Genomic DNA, 24,431 nt, shown 5'->3' with positions numbered 1-24,431 from the left:
GTTGTGCACTGGACATGGCTAAGGGACCTCCTGAACAACCTGGGTGAGACCACAAAGTGTATCATAGACAACGGTGATATGAGAAAATGAGATTGTTTATATGTTACTTCAACTATGTAATTTTCTATTGGGCATGCGCTGGTAAGCTAGAATTGGGGTGTGGTGTGAGGGCATCAGTAAGCAGCCTAGGTCCTACAGACCACGTCTTTTTTTTTCTTTATTTCTTTTCAAATAAGGCTAGATGGAAGTTGTTGATCTGACAAATATCATATCTGTTGGTGTATTTTTTTCCACTTTGAAATACACTTAGTAGAAGATATGGTATTGCAAATAATTTAAATTACCAGTCTAATAGCCACATTAATGCTGTGTCAAATGGAATGATCTTTCCTCAGGGTCTCAGTGTGAAGCTTGCCATAATACTGATGTTTTGGTACATTATTTCATTTTAGGGTTTTCATCTTTTTGTCATCATTACTATCATTATCATCATTAATCCATCAGCTTCTCAGCCAGCAGAACAGATCTTTTAGCATCGACTACATGATGTTCAGTGTGAAAGCTGAAACGCTAAGATTAAAAAGTTACTTTTCAAGTGGAGGTGCTTAAACTTTAGACGTTTAAATGTGTATTTGAGGTGTCAAAATGCAGTGACTGTTAGACATGCAGAAGTATTAACTCTGGTGAAACTGTGAAATTTAATGCACAGTTGTGGGCATCTGAATTCGAAAATGTTGGTCCATTTGAGTTGTCCAAAGCTGTTCATAATGTCCGTGGCTGAGCTGAAAAATGAACTTGAAACTCTGACCTCCCATTCCTGTAGTTTATTTACTACAGCTGCCCCTTCCTGCACTGACGTTTTCAAAGTAGTTATTTCTGACTGATTTCAGATTCCCATCATTGCACCCCATCCTGTAATTAGTCATCATTTTTTCTCTGTAATAGTCTTTCACAGACAGTCTGAATGAGTCTGTCACAACACTGCAGTGCTGATATATGGGATACACACCACGTCACAGACAAAGGAAAACTGGGGAGCCGGAGAGGAGCAAGGGGGTAGCAGTGCCAGTGTTTAAGACTTGAAAGGATGGCTTTGTATTATTCATTTATTTTTCCCAGTATATGAAGTACGTTCCAATTCCATGGATTAAATTCACAGGCAGTTTATCGCATCTTCCAATTTACTAACAAAGATAATAATCTGAGCTTAATGCTGAATCCTTTATTTGGGGATAACATTAATCCTTCAAGACACATATCTTTAGAAAATAACATAAATTTTAAAATTAACTTGCAAAACATTGTATTTTTAAATAACTGAAGCCCGTTCATCTCCCATGCTACCTGGTCAGTCTAGAATAGAAATCCTTTCTTTCCCTTTTCATATGCTGCTTACAGGAAGAAAATAAAATAGACACAGTGAACAAAAAATATTACCAAGCTCTTTCCACATTGAATGGGCAATAAATTAAATAGTGACCCGGCAGTCAGAAATACTTCTGGTAGGTCTTTCACATGTTGAAAAATCAGGTCAGGTTGCTCAGCTTTCTGTCGGGTCACTGTGACACTGGAAAGAAAGTACAAACATAGCATACAACTGGTACTGGAAAGCTGTAGATGTAACATACCCACACCTGCTAACATGCAACCTGCTTAGAACATAGCATACGCTAGCCAAGGATGCACTTAGAAATGAGCTGTACTGGTACTTGCCATGAGAAGCAAAGTAATACCAAACGCCTCATCAGCTTGCTTGCATAATTTCTTTCCTTTCCAAAACACACTTGTAGCTACTCTACCTAAGCTGTATATAGCTTTGTGCTAATGACTTGTTGAATGAATCAGAGTATTTATCTGTGAGTCTCAAGTGATACCGTCTTAGTTACAATAAAAACATTTTGTCTTTGCATTGCATTCTCCATGTAGAAGGAAGGCGGAACATTAGACAAAGGCACTACCTTCTACCCATGAACTGACGTTTCTTGTTCTTCTGAAGGGTATAGCTGCTCGTTTAAAGAACATTTTAGAGGAAAGGCTGAAACCTCTACAAAGAGTAAAGAGAAATAATTTGCAGAGAGGAAAATTGGACAGAACATTGCTGTATACCATATCTACTCTTGCAAAAATTGCACTGAAATCTTTTATTGCAAAGAGTTGCAAGGTGTACCATCACTCTCCTGAAAAAGCACAGGATATAGTAATGCTATGGCATGACATTAGAAGAAAGAGTGCACATTCCAAATATGCAGTGTCTTGGGGTTTCCAAATAGCAGTTGACACGAACGTTTGTTTGTGTTATCTGACAAGGTCAAATTCTGAATTGGTGAATAATTTTGGAGACAATTTTGGAGAGAACTCCATGAACAGTGTAGGCAAATGGAAAGATAAAATTTTTTTTTTTTATATTTTCTGCATTATTTCTGTTCAAATGCTTAAATGATGTAGTTTGGGGAGCAGTAATGACATAAAATGCAATGCTGAAATCTGAACTGAACACTCAGTAAATTATCAATATTATTTTACTGTGCTTGGGTACAATGAACTGGTTTTCCTCTATTGCTCTTACTCTTAATCTATTACAGTTTTAGAGTAATAGATTTAATTCCTCTTAGTCCTGCAGTGTTTCATGAAATGGTACCCCTTATTCCTCAGCCTGGCTGCAAACTAACTTATCTGTGAGAAAATGAAAACAACTTCTCCGACACACCTCTGAACTGGCCCTTTAGGCTTTGCTGTAGGCTACATATTTTGCCAGACTTCACTGGACCTGTTCGAATATGTCCTGGTTTCCTAATGAGGCTAAGGGTCTTGGTTTTTTGCAGGCTGGAACATAGCTACATGCTGTGATGCTAACAAATTTTTTTTTAATTGATTATGTGGGAGGAGGAAGGAAGTGTTTTCTTCTTCTTTCATTTTTTTCTTTTCTAAAAGTAGCAGTCTTTTTTTGTTTGCCTTCTTATGGATAAACTATTCCTTGTTCAGTGTAAAATACATCTGTCATACGTTCTGCAAGGCTTTCTGAAGCTCTGTGATATCTTTTGATACACATAATCTCTGAGGGAACAGTTCTCCATGCCAGCATCCATGCTTTGATCCAAAGTTCAGTGTCAGTAGTTTGGTGCTGACACCTACAGTGTACAAGGACCAGTTGTGTAATATATGGAGAAACTTTGATCACAGCAGTTCACCTACCTTTCTTTTAAGGGGAATAACTATTTTTTGCACAGAAGAATATTTAATTTTATGCAAGAGACATGATCCAAAACCTCCATCCATTTGTGATGACATTAGTGATTTCAAGTGATTTTTTTAATTCCGAGCACTACAGTTTCACTAAAAATCAAATACAAAATCCACTGAGAGTTTATGTTACTTGAAAAGAATCAAAGGACCTAATTTTACTTGGAGTAGTATGTTGTTATTTCCCAATATACATAGTATTGCAACAATCTCATTGGGGTGATGCTGTTCCTTGTTTCAGGAGAGATGCCCTACCTACATATGTCACTTTGATTTCTCTGTACCAGTACAATTCATTGGACTAAGGAGCAGTTTTAGCAGAAACCTCTGTGTACATCTGAAGTACACTTCTGGGTAATATTCATGATCTTTTATTTTTCCAGTTCAATGAATTATGTAGGTGGGAACCCAGTAAAGTTTTGTTGAATTTTTTATTATGGAAGGGGTGTATTCATGTATATTATTGGAGATTTTCTTTGCTTCCAGGAAGAAGTTTTAGTTAGGCATTTCCTTTCTATGTTACAGTCAATAGAACTATGTGTAATTTAATTTCTTTTGGTTTCATGTTTGCTGCTGACTTTGAAAATGAATCATTGAAATATTTCGGTAATAAGTATCCAAATTTGGAGTGTGTATGGACAACTGGTGAGGAAAGGCAGGGTTTAACTGCTGCGCAACTGTGAGCGTGCCGGGGAAGTGCTGGGGTGGGAATAGCCGCTTCCTGGACTAATTGAACGTTTTATGAAATCAAGGGCAATCTATTTGTTGTCTTAGAGATGGAACTGACTCATATTTTGATGGATTCAAGTTTCCTGTCACTAGAGTTTCCTGATTGGCTTAGATTATGTTTGTTTGGAGGTCAAACACTGAGGATATAGCCTTAAAAAAATGCAAACAAACAGGAAGGAGATGAGGACAAGAAAGAGCAAGTCTGTTATTTGGGAAGATCTGGCATGAGGCAAGGACAGGACCTAATTTCTGATATTTACTGTTTTTCTGTGACTTGTGAATCATTTATGTAAATTTTATTTATAAATAAAAGGCAAATTATTTTTAATGGATAGCTGTTGATTGATCCCTCGAGTTGTTCCAGACAGGGCCCAAAGACATTAGAGTCTGTGGCTGGCAAAATGATAAACAATGATTGCTTAAAATTCTATTTAGAAATTAGCTTTGTGCTGTACTTTGTCTACTTCTACTTATTGACTGTCTGGGTAACTTTACATCTTCTGTAGCCCGATGAATCACAGCATGTTATTAAAAACCAGTGTTGGCTCTTACCATCTCTCATCTCTTAACTATTTTGTGCTATGTGGCAGGTATGATGTTTCTGAGAGGCTTACGTAGTTTCTAAGTTGCTCCTACACTGCATCCACCCTTGTTTGTTGGTGTATTTTTCTAGAGAAAATAAGGAAATACAGAGCATGGCATCCCTGTGTGTTTCGCACACAGCTCAGGCAGGGGAGAGAAGGAGAGGAACATGATGATGAAGGCACTGTTCTAGCTATTTCAGCATAGACTTTTCTTTCAGTATTGAGAGGGAAAAGAGGGAAATTGCTCAGTAGTTGAGGCATGTGAAGTGTGTAAATGAAAATTCCAGGTATACAGATGAGCCAAATTTAAGAAAGGCATGGAAGATGGATATATGTACATATATACAGAAATATGTATACGCATATATGTAAAATACATCTATAAAATACATGTGTATATAAAACAGATTCATATGTGCTTATATAATAGTATATTTATATTTGTAAAGTATTTTCAATAAGGGATAATGATAAAGGGGAGTAGCTCACATACTTTCCATTTTTAAAAAATCTTATCAGGTCAAACATTTCTCAGGTTCTGAAAGTTTTCTAAAGGGAGGGAATTGTGTGGGTCAAGACACTAGGATTAGATAGTGACATATAGATCTTTTCATCTGTGGGATCAGGAAATTAAGCTGAGAGCACAAAAGAGCAAAGTATTTTCACACAAGTAATTCTATCCCTCTCAGGAAAGCTTTAATCCTGTGCCTAAGTCCCAGTGAGGTTCGTGAGCTCTGTCCGATGATGATGATGCAGTTTCTGATTATATTATAGCACAGAATGAACAGTGAAATTCAGCGTTATTCTGTGGAGAGGAGGCTTCCTAATTTAAACATGTTTAAAAAACAGGAATCAGAAACATTAATGAGTATTACTCATTAAATCTATGACTAACTAAAGCGTAGTTATTCAGTAACATTTCCTGAAGTCTTAATGCACACTGTGAAAAGATTTCTAACATTTGTTTCAGTTTTGTGTTCAAAATTGAGAAAATTGACCCAGTGATAAGTAGTAAAAAGATGGAGAGCACATCAGTGTGGGCATATCTATGTGAAAAGAGAAATCAGTTAAGTGAAAGCAGAAGGATATTATGTGCATGTACAAGTTTTCTGTCCAGTACTACAAACGGAGAAGTTCAGGAGGTAATGGTTTGGTCTGGAGAATTCCACCAACAAAAATATCCGTTGCTGAAAACTGACCCTTTTGCCATAACTCTGCATAGAAGACTCCAGGAGAAGGATAAAGTAACTTTCACATGGCTTTCAAATCTAACTGAAAATTCCTCTATATTAAAAACTCCTAACTGGAGCAGTGTGAATATGAATCTGTATATCCTAAAACACTTTTGCAAGCCATGAGAAGAGACATCTCTTGATATGTCTAGGGGAACCAATTGCTGGAACGGGAATTTTGTCTTGATGTACTCAGTGGTAATTTTTGCTTTTTTTTGTGGGCTTTTTTTGCCTCCTTTTAAAATAGAAAAATTGAAAGTGACACATCAATCAATTGGAAAAAAAAAAAAAAGACATCTAGGCAAGAATTGAATTTATAACTCTCATCCAGGATTATTTTATATGTGTTCAACCTTGCAAGGTCAACCTAAGTGAAAGTTGTGTTTTAAACCCTCTTGTATATTTAATTTTACTAATTATTTTCCTATTAACACTTTTAAAGCTGTTTTTTGAAGTCAGTCAGTTCCACAGAGAGACACAATGCACCTCCATGATTTACACAGGTAATCTTGTTTCTGTGATACTGTCCCTGCCTATTCCTTGGGTTAAGAAAATAATTTCATACTATAAAAGGCCTTAATCTGAATATTTCAGGGAATCAAGTTTCAAAAATTATCCTTTCACTTCATCGTTGATGATGACGGTTCACTGATGTCTTGAAGGGACTCTCTGTCTATTGGGATCTACAGGTAATGATGTAAAGCCTAAAAAATGCAGTGGGAATCCTTTCCATTGACTTGCCTTGATTTTTACTGGGTTCAGAATCACAAAAGATAGTCACTTAAACTTTGTTCTGTAAATTGATGTCTTTTGATGCAATCAGGTGTTGGAACTTTCCTTCTCTGAATGAGGTTTAAAAGGGAAGGTTACTTAAGAAAGAGAAATATATGACCAGCATATTTCTGCCACTAGAAAATTCTAGTCAGTTTACTCACTAGATTATTGCTGTATTTTCTGCAGTAAAACACAGAATGTGCAATATTTTGCACATTATTATAGTAATGCTGACTACTTATTTTCCTATAATCTTTCTTAAATAATTTGATTTTACACTTGGCTGGTTTGCCTCAGCAAATTAAGTAAATGCACTACGAATGAAGATGGGTAATAAACTGTTCTCCACACATAAAACAAAAATTGACTGATGTTCTGAGGTAAATTGTAATTATAGCACTCCCTTGTAAAGATGTCCTCTGAGTTGATGAATTTGGGAAAGATTCAGAAAGACAGGTTAGAGGACCTGAAAATGTAGATGACAACGCACCACAGGCTACTTTCTGGACTTCTATGCAGACTGTGCTTGTGTAGAAGGTCTTTCTTGTAAATTTATGGGAATTGTACAGATTGGGAAAAGGCGAAGAAAAAGGAGTAAAACGAAGAAAAGAAAAGGAGACCAAGAAGATATGACTTCTTGAAAGTTTTTTGAAAGCCAAGTTCTTGCAGAGGTTTTTCTCAGATACCCACTCATGCATTTTTGTATGAGAGGAACATTGTTTCAAAAGACGTGTTGATATGTCTGACAGGATGCTAGATACTTTTTTTTTTTCCCCATCTTTATTTGTAATGACCAGTTTGCTTTTAAATGAGGTTCACAGCCCTCAGAATAGCCTGACATAAACACGTGGTCACATCCTGCACTTTCAATGCAGTCCATCAGAGGAAGTGTAGCATGTCATATACTGCTGTCTCTCTACAACAATCTTTTAATCAAAAGCACAATAATCCATCACCTCTGCATAGGCAAGGATCATAACCCAATTCAGAGCATTACTAGTGAGATGAATATTTTTTATGTCCTCATATTTGATTTATGGGATGAAGGTGAAATAGTGAGAAGCTGGTGAATAGGATTTCAAATTATGGGACAGGAATGGAGGTGAGCTGACAGTGTCTATTCTGTCCATCAGTGGTCAATGTCCCCTTCACAGAAACACCACCTCAGTTGTCTCTTTTCTGAAAGTTTTTCTGTTTCGGGTGTTTTCTTTTTTTTTTTTTCTGGGGAGGGGGAAACACACAAGAGACTAAGACAATAGAAGTCCTTTGAGACTGCAGCCTTCAGAAGGCTTTTTGCCAGCTGTTTCAGTGAGTGCATGCCATGCAGCAGTGGGGTCTTGCAGTACAGCTTCCTCTGCTGTTAGCAGGTAGGAGGTTTACATTTCTGTGTTATCACGTTTTGACTAAAGCTGTGACTGAAACGAATGAAGCAGCCCTAAGACAGGAAGCTTCTGGACTGAAATATGCAGGTTACTGCTCCTGGTACCTGCCAAGTGCAAATGATCGGGTAGCCCTGGAAGAGAACAACGTGCCCAGGAAAATCTGAGCACTGCAATGGAAGTAAAACAAGCCAGGTTAGGGCAGAGGTAACAGCTTGAAGGGAGGGGTACCATCTTTTGTGCATCGTTCTTCTCTATTTTGGGCAGCAAGGAAATTTCCCTGATTCCTCTGTGTGTCCATGACCTAAGTCAATTTTAAATTGGAACATTCCACAAATACAGCTGGACTTACAGGACTAGGTTATACCCAAGGCCAAGAAGGGGAGGAAATCGATCCTTAGGTACAGAAATGTAGCAGCTTATGTTTCCTTTCTGATATATTTGGTATCCTTGCAACAGAATAAGGTCTTCAATGTGAACTCCGATTTAGGCTTTCAATAGGTTTCAAAGACTCCAAGATCCTGAAAAGATAGTTTTATGTATATCTGTTATTTTGCTAAAGGGTGGTTTATTTGAATTCATGGATGTATATTTTAAAATATAATCTCTAGTAGACATCTGCCTGAATTTTTGTTATTGTTTAGCAATACTTTTGTCAGCAAGATTTAATATATTAGTAAACAGTAGGAGGTGCTATGAACATTTTGGGGAGTGCTTTTTCTGTGAAACTACCTTCTGTATCATGTTATTTGGCTTGTTTTTTTCATCCCTTTAGGAAAAAAACCTATAAAATGATTTTCATAACATGATTGTAACTATAATGTCATTTCTCTCATTGTTGAAACATGATGTTTAGAAATCTTATTTTTAGATATGAAAGTAAGAAGACATGCTTTATTGAAAGGATTAGTTAAGACTAGGTATATCATGATCGAGTTAAAATTTATAGCAGTTGAGAGGTTTTGGAATATGACAGCTGAAACATACAGTTTCCAGCAGAGAAGGATTTATGAAATGCTACAGGGGGCAGGGAAGGATGCATTACAATATGGCCTTTCCCACAGAGAGGGATCTTACAGAAATCTAATCTAAAATTGCCTTGCCTTTATAGGCATCTGAAATGAAGCACACCTCATTTACCTGCAGCAAGTGTCTGTACTCTGCTTTTCCCCAGAGAAACTGCAGAGAAAACCTGAAAGAATCCTATATGCTTCATATGTGACCGGCTACTTTGGAATCTACTAAATTAAGCCAAGACTTTCAAGTGGAAGTCCTATACTCTGCTCTATTTTTCAGTTGGTCTTTTTCTGAAAGACCCTGTAGATATTGGATTCCTCTGTGCCTGTTTAACCAAATAGTTAGCTTTATGTGACCATTGCATTAGCTTTTCCTGGAGCAGTTGAGGAAGCAATGCTCTTTTTCACTGGGAGGGCAGAACTGCAAAACCATTGAAGTGGTAAGATATTACCAAACTTTTAGGCCAACTTCATTTATATCTGAATTATTTTAAAAGAGCATTTAAGGGGAAAAAAAAGCTTGTCGGTAGGATGCTGTAATGACCCTTTCCAAATGCATATAATAGATTGCTCCGATGATTGCAAGAAATATTATTGCTACGTTAAGACCTTCTCATTATTTCTGGTACTGTCTCCATGTTAGGAGACTCCTCACTGTGGTTTCAGCCCAATTTTGAGCCTTAGACTTAAGATACCTAAGTCTGTTGACCTGCTGGAGTTGTGTTCATAGTGGAGACTGTGCAGCATGTACCCAGGTGAAGGATCTGCATGATTTGAGTCTTTTTACCTCCTTGTTTCTGGGCTCTGGTGTCAGTTGAACATGGGTGACTGGCAGAGCGAAAGGACTAGGAGCTACTCAGTCTGCCCTTCTGCTGTAACTTGCCTCTGTCTTAAACCCATAGTAGAGGTGACCCAGCCTGCAGCACAAAAGGAGCCTTGAGGATTTCCAGCAGGACAAGGCTCTATCATTAGGAGAAGCAATTTGAACAGATGATCACCACTGGCTCTAGTGGTCATCCCATCATATGGGACTGGTATTTGACTTACTGGGCTTGAATGTACTGTTTTCAGTCATCTTTAAGCAAGAGGAAGCAGCTGATCTTCAGGTACTTGTTCAGCACTTTATTGTTTAACACTGCAAAACCACAACTTTGAAGACGGAAAGTAGACTGGGTGGGGAACATTAGGAAGGCATATTGTACTCGCTTTCACAAGTGTATCAGGAAAAGGTTTTGCATAACCATCTGATGTCAACCTCTTCACAAGTTTGAGATAAAGTTAGAAGGGACAAAAGAGGAGACTAGAAAAGTCAAAATAGGTCAAAGGATTTCTTCTTGAAACATCAATGCTGACACACTGAAACAGATGGGTGTCCCGAAAGAGTATTATGATTTTCTTTTGCCACTTTGCATAATGTGCCTGCAAGCATAAATAAATATCCATTAATTTATACATACCGGCATGTGTACAGAGATACCACTGCTGCTGGAGAGCAAGAAACATACTGTTTATGCTACTTGTAGCAGTGGTACGTGGGAGTAGCCTGAAAGACTGTTACATGAAGGGTGTTGAGGCAGGTTCATTCACAAAAAGTATTATGAGTGGGGTTGGTCCACAGTTGATGGATCTTCTGGTTAAAGTTGCACTTGGGGACAAATAAATCAAAAGAAGAGAAAGAGAGAAAATGAAAAAAGGGAAAGGGAAAACTCTCCCAGTGTCCAGCTGGGAATAACAGGGACAGGGGCTCAGACAAGCATCCTCCTCTGGGGGCTCTCTCCAGTGCAGCATGCTGTGATGATGATGATGATTCTGATGAGTTTGTGACGTCTTTTCCGTAATGCTATATATATTTTTCATTAGGACCCCCACAAAATCCCTCTGAGTTGTTCCCAATTGTAATGTTATTAGTGCTGATTGGAGTATGCTGATTAGGTGCCAGTGTTGCACACTGGTTGGTTGTTATGCTTCTATGCACATAAATTACTGGATAATATTTGTTAGAGGATTTAAATGGCTATTAACTGCTTCCTTATGCACTGTGCTTTGGATTTTTCTAATATTAAAAAAGCCATCTAAAAAAAGGGAATGAAAGGAGGGGAGCAAGGAGAGGGGCAATTCTCATGCCAGTGGTGCCCATGGTACTTGAACATGAGAACCTGCCATAACAACACCATCTGGATTTGTAAGTGCAAGGCTGTGAGAGCAACAATAAGAGTTCAATAGGATGGGAACAATAAGGGAAAAATATTGACACAGAGACTTTGGAAATGCTGCCTCAATGACTTAGGTAAAAGGTTACAGAGTTGTAAACAGTAAGCTCTTAGCATTACTAAGGCTAAGGCACTGAAGTACCTAAGCCACAGTGGAACAAGACAGATCTGCAGGCAGAAGTGCCTGGAAGGTCCACCTCTTTAGTGGATGTGTAACAACAGATTTGGATACTGTAAAAATGGCATGCGTAGTTATAATCTGAGTAGATGAACCTTCATTATGCCTCTTTTACAAGTAGCTTAGTCGTAAGCAGCAAGAATGCTACAAACATAAACCTTTACCTGGAGACTACAGGGATGTCCCAGAGACACAGCACATCACTATCGACAGGACAAGTGCACTAACTTTGCACATGTCTAATATTCTTGTTGCTATGCGAGTGCTCAGGCACTTGGATAGCATGTAAGCGCCTGTAGCTTCAATACCAGCTTATCCGGGTGTTCATGTGGGACTGGAATAGAAATACAGAATAGAGAAGTGAAGGACACAAGCCGTCAAGGCCTAGAGCGGGATTAAAAAAATTGTAAATGTGCCATCCACCGACATTTCCAGTTTTAGAACAGACTACTCTGACTCAGCGAGGTGTGGGGTAGACCAGAGTCTGTGACCGACTTAGCCATGCAGAAACGTCCGGGGAATTCACAGTGACTCACCCCCAGTTTTAACATTACAGATGTCATTTTGCTTTGAGTAACTCCTCTCATACAGCTGACCTTAAGGTATTAAGGTGACCCTTAAGGGCATGTGAGAACTCTCACTATCCTTTTGTGAAATTTTTTAGAAAAATACTGCATTTTTTGTATTTTGACTCAGAATTTTCCAGAAGGCGAGGTGAGATGCTGAACATTCATTTCCTTTTTTCCTGAGTGCTGAGAGAAATCATCTTGTGTAATCTCCACAGGGTTTCCACCAACACCGAATGAGTTTTATAACAGCAAAACAAAACAAAATGTTTTTCCACTTCAGTTATGGATGCTTAGTAATAAACAATATTGTGTCTGTCCTGCCTTTCCCCTACAGGAACTCTGTTTTACAGCAGTGCTCAGTGTCACAGCAGGCGCTGCCAGTTCTGTACGTGGAGATGAGGAGAATATCAGCAGTCCGCAGAGATGCGGCAGCACATCAGCTGTACAGCTCTTTTTGCTCTCCTCATTTGCACACAAAGCTTCCAGCCTGCAAAATACAGAAGCTGGGGGAAGGTGATGGATCTGAATGTACTAGTACCTCTTTCCTGTAGTCTCTGAGGTCACTGAGAATGATTGCTTCTGTGAATAAGTGATTTTAGCTGGGCATTTCTATTCTTTGTGTTATTTTCCTTGCACTGGCGTTGCTCTGATTTACAGTGGGGAAGGGGTCATGTTTGTTCTTATTTTTTTAGCTCAGTTTGTTCTTATTTTTTTAGTTCAGTAGGTATTGGCCCATGACAGGGGCTCCTATCTGTTGTTAACCTTGGAAGATTTGGCTAGACTTTGGACTAATTGAGGATGAAGGGCTATGAAGACCCTTTCTGCCACCACGAAGACTCACTCTGAATGGTAGGATATACTAGCTGCTGTCCACAAGGTGCTTACATTGCTCTAGATACAGAGTAAATATCAAGCCTAGACTTGTGTCACACATTGATGTCTTAGGGAAAGCATTTTATGGAGGTAAAGAGGACATTAGCCTCTGCCTCTTGATTTTTGCCCTTCAAAATCAGTGGCAATTCACATACTCCCTACTGCAGCACAGCACCATAGTTTCTCTTCAGTTTCTCCAGTATGTCCTGCCATGGGGACAAACCCCTGTCTTCAGGCTCAGGAAGATGAAGGGGACACTCCTGTGCAGCCCCTTTCCCTTGACTAACATGGGGGTTATCTCTGCCCCTGGTTCCCAGGACTGGGAACATCTGGGAAGACCTAGATCTAGGAAGATCTAGAAACCACACAAATCCACAGAATAAACTCAGGTCTGAGGTTGCTCTTGAATGAGTAAGTCCTTGCAGGCGCAGTGTTGGAGGACCTGTGGGCTCAGATGACTCAGAGCTGGTTAGAGTCAGACGAAATCAGAGGTACGCTTTCGGGGCTACCTCAGTGCAGAGAGACCAGTATCTTTCTCTGCTGGATTGCCCGAGCCCACAGTGTCAGAATTTCTCATCACTGATTTCCCTCTTCTGGAGTAGTGAAGACTTCAGAGTGTTTGGCTTTTTTAATGGTGACTGTATTAGAGCTAGATAGCAACTGCCCAGGTTTAAATTTAAATTTATTGGATCAGTCTAAGAATGTAGAATAATATTTCTCTTTTCATTTGGAAGTCTGAGGTGACTCTAGCCAGAAAGGCATGCTGAAGTATTTAATTTAGCAAATAGGTATTTACAAGTACAAAAATTAAACAATCATCTTGTTTTTTACATAAGTAGCAATTAAATATGTTAAGGGATTAAATTTCTCGTATTTTATGTTAATGCATAAGAGGCTTGTTCCTAAGCTCAGTGTTTCCAGTCATAAACTGAACATTAGGTAGAAATTTCGCAGAACAATTCTAAGCATGTAAAGAAGATAAATTTATAATCCCAATACAAAATAATCAAAGCATTGCACCACCTGGCAAATGTTACTGAAATGAAGCTGCATTTCATTTAGGTAGATCCACTATAATAGAAGTTTTCAAGGCTGTGTGATATATTAGCATCCATCTGTTTTAAAGAAAAGTTAATTGTTGTAAACCAAAAATGCAGTCCAGCAAATTATGTAAAGTAACTGGTAATTAATCAGAACATGTTTCAGAGTGAAAAGCAATTAGAAATTATTCTAAGAATTATTCTTCCAGGCACACAGTAGAGCCAAGTTTTATTAAAGGCCAGAGAAAGAGATCAATTAATAACTACATCTCAGTAGCTGTAAAACTGAGGTGAAAGGAAAAGGTTGTCATGCTTGTTCAAAGCATGCAGCTCCATTTTAAACTTTTTTTAAGAGAGTCACCTTATTTTCAACTTGACCTAAAATAACATCTTTAAATAACTCATGAGATGCACAGAGACTAACTCTAAAAATGCATACTTGGCCAGGGGTTGCAAGAAGGTATAATGATTAGAAAGTGTCTATATAAAAAAAAAAAAACCAACCTTCTAATTCTTTCATACTTGAATAGTTTATTTTAAAAGCTGGATTCAAAAGTCAGTTAATTAAGGAATCAGATAAAATACCAGAATATTAGTGATATAAAGAGGCTAGTCAGGTTTGTAATAGGGAATATTTCTTGCATAAAGTGCAGATGTATAAAGAGGTGTCAGAAAGGCTTTAAGGCATGCCATTCTGACTTTGCTTCTGCACAGTTCTCCTTGCAGAAAATTAATTCCACATGAGACATTAAGACAGGAATGAGGAGAAGACTCAAATCAGAATTCTTTTTTGCTAATTTATAATGTTTCATCTGCCTGACCACCTGCAGGGAAAACTTTACACTACTTTTTGATGTATCATTAGCATAGACCTCAGGTTCCCAGCTACTAACTGTGTCTGTTTTATCTCTGCTGTCAAACTTGTTCACAATGTGAGCAATCTCTTTTGGATCTTCAAGGATACCTGGGAAGCATTTTATTGTCTCTGCAGAGCTCAGTATTGGCTCTTGTGTGGCTTAGGGCTTATATGTTAGCAATAATACACTAACAAGTCAGCATAAGGATATCAAAATGTTGTAAACAACACAAGCAAATTAATTTCCGTGTGTGTGTTCTCCATTTTCTATGAATACAATCTACTCCAAGCAAATGATAAAAGAGGCAGAAAAGGAAACAGTAAAGCAACTCTTTCCATCTCTTTAGTTTTTTTCTTCTTCCTTTAAAGCAAATTTTTTTCATGTCTCAGAAGCCATGAGGAACAGATGTAAACCTATTTACATCAGGAACAGATGTAAACCTATCACTTCACATACATCCGTGCTGAGAAGCGTATGAAGTAGAACAGATGCATTAGCTATGAGAAATGCTATATCCAGGCAAAAGTTTTGTTCATAAAACATTTCAGCTGTGAATATTTTTTCTTAGCTAAGAACTTCAGAAAAGTGCTTCAGTATTCACTTAGCTCTTCAAATTCTTTTCAGTTTTATTAGGCAGTGAAGTGCATTTGTTTCCAAACAGAAAACTTCTTGTAGAAGCCAAGAAGCTGCAGTTGTGCAGAGCTTATGGGTTGTAAAAGGTTTTTGAGTGTGTGTTTCCTGTATGGAACACTACAGTTTGAGTGCCTGTTTTTTATTGCTTTTGGTATATTTTCATAACTGCAGCACAGGTTCATAATGGGATACTTTTGAGACAAGTGGATACAGAGGATGAGTCTTTCTCAGAATTTGGGATCTCATTCCTCAAATGGTGCATGATCGACTGCATGGCAGTCAGCCAGCTACCACCCCTGTGGCAAATAAATCTCTTTTTCTGCTTCTAGCTTTTAACTCTGTAAAAGGTTTCTTGGAAACAGTCTTAGATTCAATATAGGTGAACAGTTCTTTGGGGGGAGATTCCTTTTGCCTTTTCAATCTTTCAGTCTTGGATGAACTTGAAAAGTGGAGTAACAATAAAGGATCTCGCCTCTCACACATTGCAGGACTGTGATATCATGAATTTGAAAACCCTGGAGCCTGGTTTTACTGAAGATTTTATAGAGTTGTCTGTACTTTGTCAAGCATAATAACTCTTGCTGATTTCGCAAAGAAATCTTTTCATAGCGAAACACTGGAACTGTAGAAGCTGCACAGCAGTTCTTCGTAAAAGGGTTGCAAAATTCTTGTTTACAGGCATAAGACCCCTGCAGGCTTAGAGCAATAGTTCATGTAGCTCTTTATTCTGTCTTTGACAGAGACAGAATGTCCATGGCAAGGGCTTGCCCTTCTCAGGAGGAGTGCTCCTCTTGCAGGATTTGTCTGCTTATAACTGCAAAAGGCACTGAGGAGGACCACTGACCATGCTGCCAACAGCAGTGTCTGAGTCTCTCTTTCTTTTTACTTGTCCTCTTTGGCAGCTCTGGGCTCTATGCACAAATGTTGCATGTACACAAAGTTATAAGCTTTGGTTTATATGAAAATACCAGTACAGGCATAGCAGTTCCCTTGAGGTGTTTTTAAAAGTTAGTTGTTGTATGCTAAATTCCATTATCTAGTACAGGATGTATAACTAAACCAACTGCTCTGCCATAATGTGATGGGTTTAGGATTGAAAGGGATCTCTTTCATTAATGAATCAAGTTCTCTTCTATTGTAGCTAAGTTATAAAATCACTTCCTAAACAGATCAAATTATTATTTATATATATATTTGATAATATCTAGATCTAATGTTATCTTTGTTCTCACAGTCCTACCAACAGGCTCTTTTAGAGCCGATGCTCATCAATCTATTTTCAAGCCTGTGTTTATTCACAAACAAGTTATACCTATGGTGCTTGAGATGATGTTCCTTCAATTCAATAGCCAAATCTTTTCTGGTTTCCTCCTGTTAAAAAGTCTCTACACTCTCTTGATTATCCTACGAATCCATTTCTGCAGCTGTTCTTCTCTAGATTCATCTATCTTGAACAGAAGTTGCTTATATCATGGAAATACTTCATCTGATGTATTCCAAAATTGCATTTCCCTTTTTTCACAACAACATCATATTGTGGCTTATGAACATCCTATAACCAAGCAAAACACACAAGCTTGCTTTCTGTCATTCCAAATCAATAAGCCCCAGAATTTCTTACTGTTAAGTCCAGAACACATGCTGTAAAACAAGAGTGTAATGTTCAGTTCTGTATGGTCCCATTAAAAAGTGCTTCTATCAACCATAAACAGCCCCCACCAGGAAACGGGAAAGTGGGTCGTGCAATATAAAAGTAGCGTCTCATGTTCCATGTTAATCTGGGTGTATCTGTTTGCAACAGCAATATGTGGATTATTACTGCATGTCAGAGGAGTTATTTGTAACTAGGGACAGTACAGGTGAGCAACTGGCATATAGATGAATATTATGCATAGTCAATTAGGCAGCTTCAAGGTACAAATTGAAGTCCTGCTAGTATACATAGCAACAGCAGTCTTCTGTAACTTCCATGACCTCTTTTGGTGTCACTTTCATAGCTCACCCTGAAGGTTTCAGACATCTTTTGTAGCTTTAGAAAAAACAAGACTTCTGAACTGCTTAAATTACTTAACACATATTTTCCAGATTCTTTAACTTGCAACTGGTTCTTGCTATGACTTTCCATGGTGCTAAAAGGGATCATCAGACACAATCAATGATTAATATATGTGGTATTTGTACAATAACAGTACCTTGAAGTCTACCCTTGCAATTTTAATGGTTCTTGCAATTCTGTGTTTAGAAGGGTCATAGATAATGCTTTGCACTGTACTACAGGAACACTAAAGCAGAATTGTTTGTTGAAATCTGCTTCAAACAGTCATGTCTACATCTGCAGAATGGTTTGGGGTGAAAGAAAAAGGTTCTGCAAGGTTCCTCCTCATCATCTTTGCAAAATGATGGGTATTTCCAGTCACTGCATCAATGAAGGGCTCTGCCTTCAAGCTCTCCACGTTTTTTTCCAGGGTCCCAGGAGATACCAGGATCAGCCAGGACAGGAGCAGCAGTGTTTCACTAGCCTGAGAGATACCTGTGGGGCTGGGCAGCCTGGTATTCATGTTTCAGAACTCTTCACCTCTTACCAAGAGCCACCTAAACATTAAGTGCACTTGTGAATGAGTGCAACTTGGGAGATATCTCTCCTGAAATATTATTACTGGGAACTGCTGGCTTCACTGTTGCTCACTTGCCTCTAAAAGGAAGTCGATGCTTCCAGAGAAGTGACTAATTCCCTTTTTTCTACCCCCTTTCCCCACTCAGATTTTCAGAGGACCTTAAGGAAAACCTGCACCAGGCCTTCGTACAAAAAAAGCGTTTCCTGCTGTATAGTGGAAAGCTCAGAGCGCCTTTGCCTCCTCCACCACCCAGCTCTGCCAGTAGATTCAGAGGACAATGTCGCACGTGTGACACCCTCCCTCTGAGAGGTACATGGCAGCTGGCATTTAGTCTTACGTAAAGTGTAGGAGAGCTCCCTTACTATAGCCAGCTCTGAAAAATAGTTTTGTTGATGATAAGGTATTTGGCATCTCCTCGACTCAAAAAAACTAGGTTAAAAAATACTGGTACTCTGGCATTTTGCCTGTGTGGTTGCTATACTGGTACAGAAGAGGGCCTGATTTTAAAACATACATAGTGACAAGGAAGTAACTGCAGCCTATAATGAGTGACCTCTGCAGAACGGGGTCTGCTAGGTAGCCATGTATTTATGGCTGATCAAAGCTGGATGTGTTATCTGAATGGACCTGTTGTAGTTAGTGGTGGTACTATTCCTCGTCCTGCTTTGGAAAGAAATCAGAGGCAGTAAGGTGGTCCAGAAAGTACTTAGACGAGCCTAAATATGCCATTACTTCCATGTCAGAACATTGTGGATGTAGGAAACTTTTTGCAAGGGATTTAAAATTTTGTGACTACTCCTTATCCAGATACTCTCATTAAGTTACTTTCCCTCACCTGTGGGGCTGAGGATGAACAGGAAACCTGAACATACTTGGAAACGTGCTAAGCCTTTGCTGACATATTGCATTCAAGCTGCTCAAGTGCAGCATGGAAGGAGCAATTCCTGGTCACAGAACAGGTCGGTGAGTAAGATTACTAGTTAATTTCATTCTGATGGGTAGTCACTGGTTCTTTTTAGTGTGCAGGAGCATAACATCTAAAAATTAGTAGACAAAATAGTCTACTTCAGCCACATGCTAGGTATTGAAGTTCTTAGCTAAGGAAAAAAATTGGGAGACTAGGCAGGCCAGTAGAAAAACCGAATGGCTCCCTGAGCAACACCATTTCTCTGCAGTATGAAACCTGACTTTAACATAAGTACTGTCTCATTCTGATATTCACAGGAATCCAGGTGAAATCCCATGGTAGGTAAAAGCACTTCTTTCTTATCTCAAATCCTGGAAATAGGACAAGAATCAGAAGACTGGGTAGAATTATTTGTAACTGTATTTTAGCAGACATTTAAAAGTATGCCATTTATGAACAAATATGTATCTCTTAAAAAGCTTGGCTCTGACAATTCGTTCTTTCATAATTGGTTTGAAAGAAGTACCAAAAAGCTACTGTGTGGAGTCCTGTACACTCACTATTGATGCATTTTAAAATGTCCCTGTGTGCATGTTTATGGAACATGAAGGTCTTTCTTACTAAATATCTTGACAGTTGCCTCTGGAGACCTCAGTGCAGAGGCCCTTAGGCTGAGAATGTTCATTTACAGGCAGGACACCTCCCATACTCTCTGAAGGTACCACTGGCTTAGACAGGGTACTAATCATGTACTGGATTTTTAGCAATAGCTCATGTTCCCCTGACTGAAATTGCTGATGTGCTCTGGCACTATTTGGAAATCTATGCCACAAGTTAAAGCCTTCCGCATTCCCAGATCCTAGCATAAACTGTGATTGTAGGCATAGGCTTTGCTTTTAAAAAACAAACGTGAACATCTTAAAATTTCCCATAAATTATTTCCCACTTTCCTTTATATATTCCAAGAAATCAGGTAGAAATGGGCTTCCTCAGTTTGCCATTTTAAATTTCTGAGTTGACTCCTGTGCTTTTCTAACAATTTATTTTCAGCTTTTTACCCCAGTGTACTTCTGGCAATTATGAAGTTGTCTTTTCTCATTCATGTAAATCATTAAAACAACGTCCTTTCCTGTCACTGATACAGTGGACATCCACCAGAGGTTTTCTCCAATTACATGCCTCACTGGGCCCTTCTGTATTTAAATATTCTCTCATTTTTCCTTTGTTCTAAGCTATCAATATTGCTACTCAGTGAAGTCAAGTTGTGTCAGGAATCATAGTGTCTATTCCCACAAGATGCCTCTGCTTTTTGAAATGCTGAAGTCTGAAAATCAATTGGTTTTGTAAATGGGATAGCGGCGGGGTTTTGTGTGATTCTCCACCTCTGAAAGGGATTCTGTGTGGATGCGCTCTGATTTTTATGTAGCTATAGATGTAGTTATTCGGCAACACTACCTGAGACCTACCCTTCCTTTTTTGTCAGTGTTTATGTCTCACAATCACAAGGGAAGGTTTCGTTTTACTGGACACTGTGTGCATAAAGCCCAGCTCCACAAATGTCCATCTCCATGTCCTGCAGGTGAACAAGCAGTCAAGCAAGGGCTGAAAAAACGTCAGCTGTGAAACTCAATTGCTCACAAGTAAATTGGCTAAATTCACCTCAGTGTCAAACAATCAAAAGGTTTAGGAAATATTTGGACAGTCCACACGTCAATGGACATTATTCATCTAGAATTAAAAGCTGATCAGCTAAGAGCTGAATAGCTATGTGCTCTTCTTAAGAAGCTTCTCTTTCTGGGGTGGCAGAGCACAGTGCATCACTTCTGACGTCATTAAGGCCTGTGTCTGAAAGAGCTAGATTTCAGCTGGAAATTTATAACAAAAATAAAGATAAACATCATGAAAAAAATTTCCTTTGTTCTAGAAGCCTTTTGAAACCCAGCTAAAGTAAGTTCTTAATGATTCATGGGAATGTTAATTAGGTATGCTGTTTGTCATTTCTGAAGTTTGAGTTTATTGCTGAACTGCTTTTGAAATGTGCTGCACAGGAAGGGACGGGCACCTGCTCCCATCGGTGGGCTTCTGAGGCATTAAACTGCCCTCTGGAAGGGATCACTCACAGCCCTTCTGAGAAGGATGAGGCCTTTCTGTGTGATTACTATAAACCACAAACTTAGCACAGTTTTACTAAACACAGTCCTTCAGGGCACACAGCGGATTTTTCAGCGTGTTGGTTGTTGCTGCGTTGCACGGGCTGTGTCTGGGCCCTCTGGATTACATGGCACTAAAAAGAGAGTTCAGCCTCAGACTTGCCTGCAGGGTAGGGTGTCAGGGCTGACTCGGGGGTGCCAGGGTCACCTCTTGGTGATGAGTGTCCTAGTCTGGCTTGTGTGGCATCTAGGAATTACAGTTGCTGTCCATGTCTCCGGGGCTCTATTTAAATCAATCCCGTGTTATCTCTAAGCGTGGGACACACATCCTATGTGCTGATTTCATGTTGCTTCTCATATCACTTTCGTGCCCCATCCTCTTCAGGACAACGAAAGTGCTTTGACTTATTCTGATGTCAGGAGATTCAAAATCAAATTTGCAGCATTTTTTCTCTGGGGCTGGAGAGAAAACTTCAGAAGTTTTCTTCACCTGAGGTTAAAGGTATAATTGAATTGTCCTACCCTGTAGGCCTGTTCTTTTTTTCTCTTTTTAATAGTGGAACAAAGTCAGCCCTCCACATACGGTTCAAAATGAAAGTCCTTGACTAGTGAACTTCATTATGGAGATGGAAACCTGCCAGCACGAAGTCAGGGTTAGCCAATATTAGTTTGTCTGAAGTATTAGAGTCACCTTCACAGTGGTTGGGATCTATGTTTTGGGCACCAAGAGGAATGTGCTTCTTTCTTAAAAGAGGAGCATGAAGGCTTTACACAGAGACAGCCAATTATGTTGTTTGCTCGAGGATGAGCCAATCATTCATTTTAATGAAGAGAATTTCAACTTAAACATAAGCATGTCCTTGACATTTTTTAGTAGCAGTGACATTATCTGAGCAGCTTGTTCTAAGAGAAACATCAGACATACACAAGTACATCTACCTCTACAGGGAAAAAACACTAAGCCACTTGACTTGCTTGGCAAAACCGGTAACAGCCTATTAAGTATTACCAGAATTCCATTTTCCTCAGTTCTGTGAGTTTGTGCAGAGTACTTAAGGCAAAGAAGCTGCAACGGATGAATGCAAAGCTACAAGATTCAGAAAACAGCTGTAAGAACTGATGCTAAAGAGATCGTGAATGATGGTTAATAAGCATTGTTTCTTTAGCCACAGTTCCTGCCCAAGATTTGCAGTATAAAGGATCTTTGACAACGTGATCACACCGGGATCCTGTTCAGCAGTGTTACCTCTAGGGAGTCTCTGAAACTTGTGATGTCAAATGGCAAACATAATCTTTTTTTTGCCTCTCTCTCTCTTTTTTTTTTTTTTTTTTTTTTTTTTTTTGAGGGATCAGTGCATAGCTCTGTCCACTCATTTCAGCTATTTGGAAAATTCTTCTAATTATAGATGGTTCTAATTTTAATTACAAAAGAGGTATTTTTCTGGAAACCCCAAACCCTTTATTCATTATGAACCAGAAATCTCAGCAAAGTTAGTTTCATTGTACTAGTTACTGTAAGAATACACAGTGAGAGACAGCTATAAGAACACAGACCAGGGTTTCAGGTGTATTTTGACATTTAACTCAGACTGAACGCAAGAGCTAATAGATACCTAAAATATATCTTCATCCACCTTGACAAGTTATGTGAAAAGGTTAGGGAAGTAGAAAGAAAGATTCGCTAGCTGCATTTTACTGATAAGGATTAGAGATGGAGAGCTCAAGGTTGTGCTGCCTGTTTTGAAGCTATCTCAAACACTTAGATGTATGGTGCATGGGTGACAGCATATCAGAATGGCTTTCCCAATAGGAAATTCAGCTTTCACAGAAATATAGTTTTCTTGGGAAACTGATTTTACACCCCCAAATTTTTTTTCATTACGAAAGAAAGAGAGTGAGCCAGCTTTGGCAGTTGATCCACTGGGATATTGATTTATGACATTCTTTGGTGTCATAAAGTTCTTTGGTGCCATTTCGTCTTAATATAAGAAAGAATTTTTTTACAGTGAGAACAATTATTCACTGGAACAGCCTCCCCAGGGACTTGGTAGAGTCCCCATCACTGGATGTTTTCAAGCTGCAATTGGACAGGGTGCTACATAATCTCATGTAGGCTCTCTTTCCCACGAAAGGTTGGACCAGATGGTCTTTCGAGGTCCTTTCCAGCCTGGGCTGTTCTTCAATCCTATGATTCTATGATGAACAACAAACTTTCTTCATAAAGATGTATACCGCTCCATCTTTAGAAGAGCTGTGTTTCTTACACCTGCTGCACCTATTGGAAGTAACATCTCACACTTTCCTCTGATTTACAGCTTTCATTTATTTGGGTAGTTCATATTTATTTGCTCTAGTTTCAATCCTGGTTTGTTTTTGCTAGCTCAATAGCTGTTCTCTCTCCCTGCTGTTTAAACCTTGAGATATTTACAGCATTTAATAACAATACGTCTCAGTCTTTTCTAGCTGTAATGTAGTCTTTTTACATTCTCTGATCATTCAGGTTGTTAAAATTTGGAACATTTTAGATCAAACTGATTTCACATGAATCAGGAGATTTTGTTTTAAAAAAATCGAAATTAAACATGTCATATCAACTCACTTTAAAGCACCTAGCTGTAGCTGACTGGCATCTCATTTCCCTATGGAAAGGTTTTTTCAAATTCCCAGTCTATCCTCTAAGCAGTGCTTAGAGGGTCCCTGAGGGACACCACTTGTCACTGATCTCCACCTGGACATTAAGCCATGGCTAGATGCAACCATCCAGCCAACTCCTTGTCCATCAAACAGTCCATCCATCAAATCCATATCTTTCCAATTCAGAGGGAAGGATGTTGTGGGGGACCGTGTCAAAGGGCTTACAGAAGTCCAGATAGATGACATCCGTAGCTCTTTCCTTGTCTGCTGATGTAGTCACTCCATCATAGAAGGCCACTAGATTGGTCAAGCAAGACTTGCCCTTGGTGAAGCCATGCTGGTTGTCCCGAATCACCTCCCTGTCCTCCATGGGCCTTAGCATAGCTTCTAGGAGGATCTGTTCCATGATCTTCCCAGAGGTGAGGCTGACAGGTCGGTAGTTCCCAGGGTCCTCCTTTCTACCTTTTTTTGAAATGGGTGCAATGTTTCCCTTTTCCCAGTCACCGGGGACTTCACCTGACTGCCATGACTTTTCAAATATCATGAAGAATGGCTTGGCAACTACATCAGCCAATTCCCTCATGACTCTGGGATGCACCTCATCAGGTCCCATGGACTTATGTATGTTAATAATAAATAGGGGTATTGGGTACTTTATGTACAATGTCCACAAGGGGAAAATCTCCGCTGAATCATGAATTTAATCGCAGAGCATTTCAGTCAATGTAATCACTCAGAATGGATCATTTCAGGTAGAGATAAAATCACGTTGACATCTCCCAATATTTTTAAACTCAAATCCATCACATAT

Source organism: Calonectris borealis, chromosome 5, assembly GCF_964195595.1.
Source record: "Calonectris borealis chromosome 5, bCalBor7.hap1.2, whole genome shotgun sequence".
In the NCBI taxonomy this organism is placed as follows: domain Eukaryota; kingdom Metazoa; phylum Chordata; class Aves; order Procellariiformes; family Procellariidae; genus Calonectris; species Calonectris borealis.
This window is presented reverse-complemented; position numbering follows the sequence as displayed.